Genomic DNA, 12,325 nt, shown 5'->3' with positions numbered 1-12,325 from the left:
TATTAACTAACTTCTACTGTAACTCGCTCTGGATAAGTGTCTGCTAAAAAAATGTCTGTTTTTAACGTTTTACCCAACAATACTTTTTACCTCAAATTTGAACAGTCGGTATTTCTTTTAAAAGTTAAGCTATGACTACAGCATGTGTACCTGGTACTGTAAATAGGTTTTAGACTTTCTGTCTGTCAGAGTTGAAAACACCTAACCCATTATGGTCTCTATGGTATTTGTAGAACCAGCTTCAGTTGTATTCTTCCTCTTGTTGTAGTGGACCTGTCAGACGTTTTGATACCAAATAAATACTTCAGTGTATTCACGACCAGGATGCAGTCGCCTCTGAACTGACAGGCTGACATGTATTTCTCACTGGATGAGAAGGAAACACCCATGCCTGGGCTCCCCACCAGCTGACGGAGGGAAATATAGAGAGAGTGAGAGAGCGAGAGATAAAGGGGAGAGGGAGGGAGTGAGTTCACAGGCAGTTTTTGTTTGCCCTCTGTCCTGCGCTCCTCATCCTGAAAATCCCCTCCACCGCTGAACAGGGGCATTTTTAGCGGCATTCTGCCCCCTGAATCGCTGACCTGTTTTAATTGTGAATCATCAAATCAAATTTTTTTTTTTTTAATTTTTTTTATTTTTTTTTGTCACGTGCGCCGAATACAACAGCTGTAGACCTTACAGTGAAATGCTTACTTACAGGCTCTAACCAATAGTGCGAAAAAAAAAGGTGTGTGTGTAAAGAAATAAAACAACAGTAAAAAGACATTTGAAAATAAGAGTAGCAAGGCTATATACAGACACCGGTTAGTCAGGCTTATTGAGGTAGTATGGTTAAAGTGACTATGCATATATGATGAACAGAGAGTAGCAGTAGCGTAAAAAGAGGGGTTGGCGGGTGGTGGGACACAGTGCAGATAGCCCGGTTAGCCAATGTGTGGGAGCACTGGTTGGTCGGGCCAATTTGAGGTAGTATGTACATGAATGTATAGTTAAGGTGACTATGCATATATGATAAACAGAGAGTAGCGGCAGCGTAAAAAGAGGGGTTGGGGGGGGCACACAATGCAAATAGTCCGGGTAACCATTTGGTTACCTGTTCAGGAGTCTTATGGCTTGGGGGGTAGAAACTGTTGAGAAGCCTTTTTGTCCTAGACTTGACACTCTGGTACCGCTTCCCATGCGGTAGGAGAGAGAACAGTCTATGACTGGGGTGGTTGGGGTCTTTGACAATTTTTAGGGCCTTACTTTGACACCGCCTGATGTAGAGGTCCTGGATGGCAGGCAGCTTTGCCCAAGTGATGTACTGGGCCGTACGCACTACCCTCTGTAGTGCCTTGCGGTCGGAGGCCGCGGTCAGGATGCTCTCGATGTTGCAGCTGTAGAACCTTTTGAGGATCTCAGGACCCATGCCAAATCTTTTTAGTTTCCTGAGGGGGAATAGGCTTTGTTGTGCCCTCGTCACGACTGTCTTGGTGTGTTTGGACCATTCTAGTTTGTTGTTGATGTGGACACCAAGGAATTTAAAGCTCTCAACCTGCTCCACTACCGCCCCGTCGATGAGAATGGGGACGTGCTCGGTGCTCCTTTTCCTGTAGTCCACAATCATCTCCTTAGTCTTGGTTATGTTGAGGGATAGGTTATTCTGGCACCACCCGACCAGGTCTCTGACCTCCTCCCTATAGGCTGTCTCATCGTTGTCGGTGATCACTGTTGTGTCGTCAGCAAACGTAATGTTGGAGTCGTGCCTGGCCATGCAGTCGTGGGTGAACAGAGAGTACAGGAGGGGACTGAGCACACACCCCTGGGGAGCTCCAGTGTTGAGGATCAGCGTGGCAGATGTGTTGCTACCTACCCTCAACACCTGGGGGCGGCCCGTCAGGAAGTCCAGGATCCAGTTGCAGAGGGAGGTGTTTAGTCCCAGGTTCCTTAGCTTAGTGATGAGCTTTGAGGGTACTATGATGTTGAATGCTGAGCTGTAATCAATGAATAGCATTCTCACATAGGTGTTCCTTTTGTCCAGGTGGGAAAGGGCAGTGTGGAGTGCAATAGAGATTGAATCATCTGTGGATCTGTTTGGGCTGTATGCACATTTGTATGGGTCTAGGGTTTCTGGGATAATGGTGTTGATGTGAGCCATTACCAGCCTTTCAAAGCACTTCATGGCTACGGACGTGAGTGCTACGGGTCTGTAGTCATTTAGGCAGGTTGCCTTTGTGTTCTTGGGCACAGGGACTATGGTGGTCTGCTTGAAGCATGTTGTTATTACAGACTCAATCAGGGACATGTTGAAAATGTCAGTGAAGACACCTGCCAGTTGGTCAGCACATGCCCGGAGCACACGTCCTGGTAATCCGTCTGGCCCCGCAGCCTTGTGTATGTTGACCAGTTTAAAGGCCTTACTCACGTCGGCTACGGAGAGCCTGATCACACAGTCGTCCGGAACAGCTGATGCTCTCATGCATGCTTCAGTGTTGCTTGCCTCGACGCGAGCATAGAAGTGATTTAGCTCGTCTGGTAGGCTTGTGTCACTGGGCAGCTCGCTGCTGTGCTTCCCTTTGTAGTCTGTAAAAGTTTGCAAGCCCTGCCACATCCGACAAGTGTCGGAGCCGGTGTACTATGATTCAATCTTAGCCCTGTATTGACACTTTTCCTGTTTGATGGTTCGTCGCAGGATTTCTTGTAAGCTTCCGTGTTAGAGTCCCGCACCTTGAAAACGGCAGCTCTACCCTTTAGCTCAATGTGAATGTTGCCTGTAATCCATGGCTTCTGGTTGGGGTATGTATGTACGGTCACTGTGGGGACGACGTCCTCAATGCACTTATTGATAAAGCCAGTGACTGTATTCCTCAATGTCATTGGAAGAATCCCGGAACATGTTCCAGTCTGTGATAGCAAAACAGTCCTGTAGTTTAGCATCTGCTTCATCTGACAATTTTTTTATAGACCGAGTCACTGGTGCTTCCTGCTTTAATTTTTGCTTGTAAGCAGGAATCAGGAGGTTAGAGTTGTGGTTGGATTTACCAAATGGAGGGCGAGGGAGAGCTTTGTACGCGTCTCTGTGTGTGGAGTACAGGTGATCTAGAATTATTTTTATTTTTTTCCCTCTGGTTGCACATTTAACATGTTGATAGAGATTTGGTAGAACTGATTTAAGTTTCCCTGCATTGATGTCTCTGGCCACTAGGAGCGCCGCCTCTGGGTGAGTGGTTTCCTGTTTGTGTATTTCCTTATACAGCTGACTGAGTGCGGTCTTAGTGCCAGCATCTGTCTGTGGTGGTAAGTAAACAGCCACGAAAAGTATAGCTGAGAACTCTCTAGGCAAGTAGTGTGGCCTGCAATTTATCACAATATACTCTACTTCAGGTGAGCAAAATCTAGAGACTTCCTTAGATTTCGTGCACCAGCTGTTGTTTACAAATATGCACAGACCGCCCCCCCCTCGTCTTACCGGAGTGTGCTGTTCTATCCTGTCGGTGCAGCATGTAACCCGCTAGCTGTATCCCGTCATTCAGCCACGATTCCGTGAAACATGGGACATCAAAAACTGTAATATCCTATTGGTAGGATATTCGTGATCGTACCTCGTCTAGTTTACTGTCCAATGACAGTAATCGCACGTTGGCGATTAATATTGACGGTAACGGCAGCTTTCCTAGTTGCCTTCTGCGGGTCCGGACGAGGCATCCGGCTCTTCGTCCTCTGCGTCGCTTCCTTTTGCGAATTATTGGGATGTCCTCCCTGTGGGGTGTTTAGAGAATATCGTGTGAGTCCTGCTTGTTGTTGAAAAAATCTTTGTCTAATCCGAGGTGAGTGATCGTTGTCCTGATATCCAGAAGCTCTTTTTTGCCATAAGATACGGTGGCAGAAACATTATGTACAAAATAAGTTACAAATAACGCAAAAAAAACACATGATAGCACAATTTGGTTAGTAGACCGTAAAACGGCGGCCATCTCCTCCGGCGCCATTTTTGTTTTTGTTTACACAGCTCATAATGGTCCTTAAGAGAGCCTGTGTTCCCTCCGTCTGACAGATTTCACTTAAATCTACCAGAAGCACAGACAGATTGACATACACAAACATACAGTTTTTGGACAAGTTTACTTTCACGTTGCCTAACTCACGAAGTTTTAAAGTCTCCGATTGCTGAGGCACGGTTTGAGGGAGCCCCCTGTGTGTGTGTGTGAGCAGTTGCAGAGGAGAGAGATTATTAGCTGAACAGGGCCCCAGTGTGGTGTGACCCAGTGGAAGGGTGTCTGTCTGGGGCTGCAGCATGTGGACGGGGAGGCTCACTGGGGGGGCCTCCCCCTCCTACGTCAACCCCCTCCCCCAAACAAAAGGTCCAGATGGTAAGGGAAAGCCAACCACTCCCCCTCCCTCAACCTTTGTCTGAAGGCCTGTCCTTTGTTTGCGGAAGAGACCCCAAACGGATTAACTCCTTACATTCCAGTCTCCTTTGTGTTAACCCAGGGTGGGGGATTTGGCTGTTTTTCTTCCCTGCTTCTGTCTCAAACAGTTTCCTGTTGGGCCGCGCAGGGCTGAATGGGTTGAGGGAGGGGGTCAGTCATCCACATCTGTTGTTATGGACGCAGAGATAAAGCCAGGGCTCCGAGAGGGGTGCAGGTGTTGATTGTGTCATTAGCTCTCTACATTGGTCGGCCAAATCAATTGTTTTAGCCAGTTTTCACTGGACATCCACTCTGTCACCCTCTGAGAACCTCACCACAATACTATGTACACGGATCATCCCTCAAATTGCTTCCAGCTGAAATTCCTCCTTGCGAGGGGCAAAGGAAACACTCCAGCAAAACAGACTTGCCCCATCCTAGATCTCCTGGTTATTCTTTATAAAAGCAGGTATCAGGCAGGAACCTGGGGCTTTGTGGTTCCTTTCAGCCCGTCTGTGTCAGGCAGAGTAGATCTGCTATACCTGACCGAGAAAGACACTAGATCATCTGGCCAGAGCTTTCCCCTTGTTAGATAAATAAAGGAATAATCTGTTCCTCTGTCATCTTTAACAAGATGCGCACACATTTTTCCTTTATTCTCTTCGCCCATTTTCAGATGTTGAATTTATTAGTGAAATCCGAGGGGAGGGCTCCTGTGGAATTCAAGAACAGATTTACATGGCATGCTGTTTTAAGAGATGGGGAGTGCCTGTTTCTCCTGTGGCCTCACATTGGTACCAGGAGAATAGCAAACTTCAGTGGGGGTAATAAAGACTGAATGATTTAGTTTTTTTGATTGCAGGGGTTTGTCCCATTTTAAGAACAGCTCAGGCTGATAATAATAGTAGTAGCAGCCATAGTCAACATGTGTCTCCTCTTCTCCTGTCCTATCCTCTCCTCTCCTTAGCCTGGCTGCTCTGTCGCCTGACAGGAACTCACTCCAGCCACATCACTGTTGATTTAATGCCCAGGCCCTTACAACCACTTGTCTGTGTTTACTCTGCCCATAATGGCGGAAGGCACATTGTTACCACCAGGCTTTGTCAGAGCACAGTTAATTGTAGTAATTATCACAATGGCATTTCATTTTTGTAATTGTCTTATGAATGTTGATGCTGTGGAAAGTGTGTGTGTGGGGCCTGTTTATGCTGCCAGTCCACATTTCCACATTGTTTTGACTGGCAGTTCATTTGGATATGGCAGAATTTGCATGCCCTCTTAAGCTGGAGTATGAATCTCACACCCAGACTAATCTTAGGGATTCCACACAGCCAAGTTAATTTATTTAAAGAGATTGAGCGGTTCTTTGGCGACTAGTGAGTTTTTTTTTTTTTTTTTTTTTTAAAACCTCCTGCTTTGGGCTGGATGTGTCAATGTGTATGTAGTTCATACATGCATATAATCCATGAGCAGAATTACGGTTTTACCTCAATTAGCCACGAAATCCGTAGTTTTTTAAAAGCTACTGTTTTCTGGAAGCTGTGCAGCGCCATTTTCCCCCACCTGTGCCAGCCCCCTAGTAATTTGAGTTTTAGCCAATGAGCTTCAGCCCGTTGCTGTTTGAGTGACAGCTAGCAAAAGGCCTGCCTAGCGTTATCCAATGAGTTTGCAGGGTGGGCATAACAGCTCGTTGGACACAGCAGAGTTCGAGTGAAAGCAATGACATGGTGCACATATCTGCACATGCACTGAGTGAACAAAACATTAGGAACAGCTTCCTAATATTGAGATGCACCCCCCTTTTTGCCCTCAGAACAGCCTCAATTGCTCGGGTGTGGACTCTACAAGGTGTCAAATGTTTCACAGGGATGCTGGCCCATGTTCACTCCAATGCTTCCCACAGTTGTTGTGCCAAGTTGATTGGATGTCCTTTGGGTGGTGTACCATTCTTGTGAGCACTACATTCAAAAACGACTGGCTGAAATTATACAAAAGTTTGACAATTAAGGAGAGAATGCATCCACAGTATGAAAATCTCCAGTTGACAAAAAGGTCTGAGCTTTTCAACCTATAGCTAGCTAGTTTAAACTAGTCTTGGCTACCTTCAGACATGCTCCAGTGTTGCATGTACAGTCTCACTGAGACAAATCAACTTTGCTATTTGAAACTTTGGAGGGTGTCAGGTTATGATAACCCTGCTCCCCAGTCCCCGTCCCCTGGTTTGCACCTAGTTGCAGCTTTTCAGTAACCAACTATAACACGCGTCTTATTTCATTTCCCAGAGAGCTGATTGGATTTGAGATGGACCCTCTGTCTCCCTTCGGCAAGCGCGGCTCTGACAAAGCTGCAATCTCTTTAACGGCAGCTGATAGATATGATAATGCCGCCTGGCTTTATTGTCAAGTGACTGAAGGGCAGGCTTCATGGGCCCCCTCAACACACACACTCGCGCATAAACGCTCGCACATGCATAGATCCACACGCATGAACACGCATACACACACTTCTCTGTTCTCCAGCTTTCTCTACTCTGTTTCTGTGTGCTATTCATCAGGGAGTACAGGAGGACAGCTGACCCAGTCAGTGCACACCTGAGAGCAGTGGCTAGCAGAAAGTAAAATGTGTTATTATATAAAAACAGAGGTAGTTGTATCTTTGCTATACTTCACTGTGCTTACACTGTAATGAGACCGTACATATGAATGTACCTACCTTGTACAATAACTACAGAGTTTTAGCACCACTCCTATAAAAGTGTGGCAATATACAGTACCAGTCAAAAGTTTGGGCACAAATCAAAATTGTATTAGTCACATGCGCCGAATACAACAGTGAATTGCTTACTTACAAGCCCCTAACCAACAATACAGTTTAAAAAATCAGAATAAGTAATTAACCTCTCTAGGGTAGGTGGCACCAAATCGTCCCACCAACGTAACAGCCAGTGTAATCCCGTGGCGCGTTATTCAAAAACCTCAAATGCGAAAACTTCAATTTTTCAAACATATGACTATTTTACACCATTTTAAAGACAAGACTCTCGTTAATCTAACCACACTGTCCGATTTCAAAAAGGCTTTACAACGAAAGCAAAACATTAGATTATGTCAGCAGAGTACCCAGCCAGAAATAATCAGACACCCATTTTTCAAGCTAGCATATAATGTCACATCAAACCACAGCTAAATGCAGCACTAACCTTTGATGATCTTCATCAGATGACAACCCTAGGACATTATGTTATACAATACATGCATGTTTTGTTCAATCAAGTTCATATTTATATCAAAAACCAGCTTTTTACATTAGCATGTGACTAGCATGTGACTAGCATTCCCACTGAAAAAGCTGGTTTTTGATATAAATATGAACTTGATTGAACAAAACATGCATGCATTGTATAACATAATGTCCTAGGGTTGTCATCTGATGAAGATCATCAAAGGTTAGTGCTGCATTTAGCTGTGGTTTTGTTTTTTGTGACATTATATGCTAGCTTGAAAAATGGGTGTCTGATTATTTCTGGCTGGGTACTCTGCTGACATAATCTAATGTTTTGCTTTCGCTGTAAAGCCTTTTTGAAATCGGACAGTGTGGTTAGATTAACGAGAGTCTTGTCTTTAAAATGCTGTAAAATAGTCATATGTTTGAAAAATGGAAGTTTTCGGATTTTAGAGGAGTTTGTATTTCGCGCCACGCCCATCATTGGATATTGGAGCAGGTGTTCCGCTAGCGGAACGTCTAGATGTAAGGGGTTAAAATCAATTTTTATGCCATTTCTCATAAAAAAGCGATAATATTCCGACCGGGAATCTGCGTTTAGGTAAACAGACGAAAGAAAATAAAGCATTCGGTCGACTCGGGCACGCGCCTAAGCCCATAGTACTCTGATCGGCCACTTGCCAAAAGCGATAATGTGTTTCAGCCAGAGGCTGCCTCGATATCGTTAAGCTTTTTCCCGGGCTCTGAGAGCCTATGGGAGCCGTAGGAAGTGTCACGTTAGAGCAAAGATCCTCAGTCTTCAATAAAAAGAGCCAAGATGAAACACAACTTCTCAGACAGGCCACTTCCTGCATGGAATCTTCTCAGGTTTTGGCCTGCCATTTGAGTTCTGTTATACTCACAGACACCATTCAAACAGTTTTAGAAACGTTAGGGTGTTTTCTATCCAAAGCCAATAATTATATGCATATTCTAGTTACTGGGCAGGAGTAGTAACCAGATTAAATCGGGTACGTTTTTTTATCTGGCCGTGTCAATACTGCCCCCGAGCCCTAACAGGTTAAAGAACAGCATTTAAATAACAATAGCGAGACTCTACCGGTACCCCCTGTGTACAGTCTCAATGTGCAGGGGCACCGGTTAATTGAGGTAATATGTACATGTAGGTAGACTATGCAGAGATAATAACAGAGTAGCAGCGGTGTAAAAGAGGGGGTGGGTAGGCAATGCAAATAGTCTGGGTGGCCATTTTGATTGCTGAACAATTAATCTTATGGCTTGGGGGTAGAAGCTGTTTAGAAGCCTCTTGGACCTAGATTTGGCGCGCCGCTACCGCTTGCAGTGCGGTAGCAGAGAGAACAGTCTATGACTGGGGGGCTGGAGTCCTTGACAATTTTTAGGGCCTTCCTCTGACACCGCCTGGTATAGAGGTCCTGGATGGCTGGAATTTTGGCCCCAGTGATGTACTGGGCCGTTCGCACTACCCTCTGTAGTGCCTTGACGTCGGAGGCTGAGCAGTTGCAATACCAGGCAGTGATGCAACCAGTCAGGATGCTCTCGATGGTGCAGCTGTAGAACCTTTTGAGGATCTGGGGACCCATGCCAAATCTTTTCAGTCTCCTGAGGGGGAATATGCTTTGTCGTGCCCTCTTCACGACTGTCTTGGTGATGTGGACACCAAGGAACTTGATGCTCTCAATCTGCTACTCTACAGCCCTGTTGATGTTAATGGGGGCGTGCTCAGTCCTCCTTTTCCTGTAGTCCACAATCAATTCCTTTGTCTTGATCACGTTGAGGGAGAGGTTGTCCTGGCACTGCACGGCCAGGTCTCTGACGCCTCCCTATAGGCTGTCTCGTTGTTGTTGGTGATCAGGCCTACCACTGTTGTCATCTGCAAACTTAATGATGGTGTTGGAGGTCGTGCCTTGCCGTGCAGTCATGAGTGAACAGGGAGTACAGGAGGACACTGAACATGCACCCCTGAGGGGCCCCCATGTTGAGGATCAGCGTGGCGGATGTGTTGTTACCTACCCTTACCACCTGGGGGTGGCCCGTCAGGAAGTCCAGGATCCAGTTGCAGAGGGAGGTGTTTAGGCCCAGGATCCTTAGTTTAGTGATGAGCTTTGAGGGTACTATGGTGTTGAATGCTGAGCTGTAGTCAATGAATAGCATTCTCACATAGGTGTTCCTTTTGTCCTGGTGGGAAAGGGAAGTGTGGAGTGCAATAGAGATTGCGTCATCTGTTTATCTGTAAGGGCGGTATGCAAATTGGAGCAGGCCTAGGGTTTCTGGGATAATGGTGTTGATGTGAGCCATGACCAGCCCACTATGGTGTTCTGCTTAAAACATGTTGGTATTACAGACTGGGACAGGGAGATGTTGAAAATGTCAGTGACAACACTTGCCAGTTGGTCAGTGCATGCTCACAGTACACGTCCTGGTAATCTGTCTAGCCTTGTGAATGTTGACCTGTTTTTAAAGGTCTTACTCACATCGGTTGTGGAGAGCGTGATCACACAGTCATCCGGAACAGCTGATGCTCTCATGCATGTTTCAGTGTTATTTGTCTCTAAGCGAGCATAGAAGTAGATTAGCTTGTCTGGTAGGCTCGTGTCACTGGGCAGCTCTCGGCTGTGCTTCCCTTTTGAAGTCTAATGGTTTGCAAGCCCTGCCAAATCCGACGAGCTTTGGAGCCGGTGTAGCATGATTTGATCTTAGTCCTGTATTGACGCTTTGCCTGTTTGATGGAGGGCATAGCAGGATTTCTTATAAGCTTCTGGGTTAGAGTCCCGCTCCTTGAAAGTGGCAGCTCTAGCTTTTAGCTCAGTGCGGATGTTGCCTGTTATCCATGGCTTCTGGTTGGGGTATGTACGTACGTTCACTGTGGGGACGACATCATCGATGCACTTATTGATGAAGCCTATGACTGATGTGGTGCACTCAATGCCATCGGCGGAATCCCGGAACATATTCCAGTCTGAGCTAGCAAAACAGTCCTGTAGCTTAGCACCTGCTTCATCTGACCGCTTTTTTTATAGACTGAGTCCCTGGTGCTTCGTGCTTTAATTTTTGCTTGTAAGCAGGAATCAGGAGGATAGAATTATGGTCAAATTTGCCAAATGGAGGGTGAGGGAGAGCTTTGTATGCATCGCTGTGTGTGGAGTATAGGTGGTCTCTAATTTTTTTATTTTTTTTTATTTTCTCCGTCTGGTTGCACAATTAACATGCTGATAGAAATTTGGTAAAACGGATTTGTTTCCCTGCATTGAAGTCCCAGGCCACTAGGAGCGCCGCCTCTGGATGAGCGTTTTCCTGTTTGTCTTAAGGCGGAATACAGCTCATTGAGTGTACTCTACCTCAGGCAAGCAATAGCTCGAGACTTCCTTAGATATCATGCACCAGCTGTTGTTTACAAATATACATAGTCTTCTCCACTTGTCTTACCAGACGCCGCTGTTCTATCCTGCCGATACAGCGTACAACCAGCCAGCTGTATGTTGATAATGTCGTCGTTCAGCCACGACTCCATGAAGCATTAGATATTACAGTTTTGAATGTCCCGTTGGTAGTTTAATCTTCTTCGTAGGTTGTCGATTTAAAAAAAAAAAAAAAAAAAAAAATATTGCATGTTAGCTAGTACAACCGAAGGCAGTGGGGGCTTATTCGATCGCCTACGAATTCTCAGAAGGCAGCCCGACCTCCATCCTCTTTTTCTCCGTCTTCTCTTCATGCAAATGACAGGGATTTTGGCCTGTTCCCAGGAAAGCAGTATTTCCTTCACTTCAGGCTCGTCAGACTCGTTAAAGTAAAAAAAAAGAAGCTTCTGCCAGTTCGTGGTGAGTAATCGCTGTTTTGATGTCCAGAAGTTCTTTTCGGTCATAAGAGACAGTAACATCAACATTATGTAAAGAATAAGTTTAAAAAAGAAGTTACAAACAACACAAAAAAACACAGTTGGTTAGAGCACGTAAAACGTCAGCCATCCTCCCCGGCGCCATGATACTACATCTACTCAAAGGGTTTTTCTTTAATTTGACTATTTTCTACATTGTAGAATAATACTGAAGACATCAAAACTATGAAATGACACATATGGAATCATGTAGTAACCCAAAAAAATTTAAACATATAAAATACACATTTTTTCAGCAAACTTAACGTGTAAGTATTTGTATGAACATAACAAGATTCAACAACTGAGACATAAACTGAACAAGTTCCACAGACATGTGACTAACAGAAATGGAATAATGTGTCTGTGAACAAAGGGGGGGGGTGTCAAAATCTAAAGTAACATTCAGTATCAGGTGTGGCCACCAGCTGCATTAAGTACTGCAGTGCATCTCCTCATGGACTGCACCAGATTTGCCAGTTCTTGCTGTGAGATGTTAGTCCACTCTTCCACCAAGTCACCTGCAAGTTTCCGGACATTTCTGGGGGGAATGGCCCTAGCCCTCACGCTCCGATCCAACAGGTCCCAGACGTGCTCAATGGGATAGAGATCCGGGCTCTTCGCTGGCCATGGCAGAACACTGACATTCCTGTCTTGCAGGAAATCACGCACAGAACGAGCAGTATGGCTGGTGGCATTATCATGCTGGAGGGTCATGTCAGGATGAGCCTGCAGGAAGGGTACCACATGAGTGAGGAGGATGTCTTCCCTGTAACGCACAGCGTTGAGATTGCCTGCAATGACAACAAGCTCAGTTCGATGA

At 45.6% G+C, this 12,325-nt stretch overlaps 1 protein-coding gene across 3 annotated transcripts in view; it reads left to right on the top strand.

The window, feature by feature from the left end:
* LOC106613785 (single stranded DNA binding protein 4) overlaps nucleotides 1-12,325 on the top strand; it is a 124,013-nt gene that overhangs the window by 16,635 nt on the left and 95,053 nt on the right. The window lies entirely within an intron of this gene.

The sequence above is a fragment of the Salmo salar genome, chromosome ssa10 (genome assembly GCF_905237065.1).
Source record: "Salmo salar chromosome ssa10, Ssal_v3.1, whole genome shotgun sequence".
Lineage (NCBI taxonomy): Eukaryota > Metazoa > Chordata > Actinopteri > Salmoniformes > Salmonidae > Salmo > Salmo salar.
The sequence above is the reverse complement of the archived record's forward strand: the minus strand, read 5'-3'. Positions and strand labels throughout refer to the sequence as shown.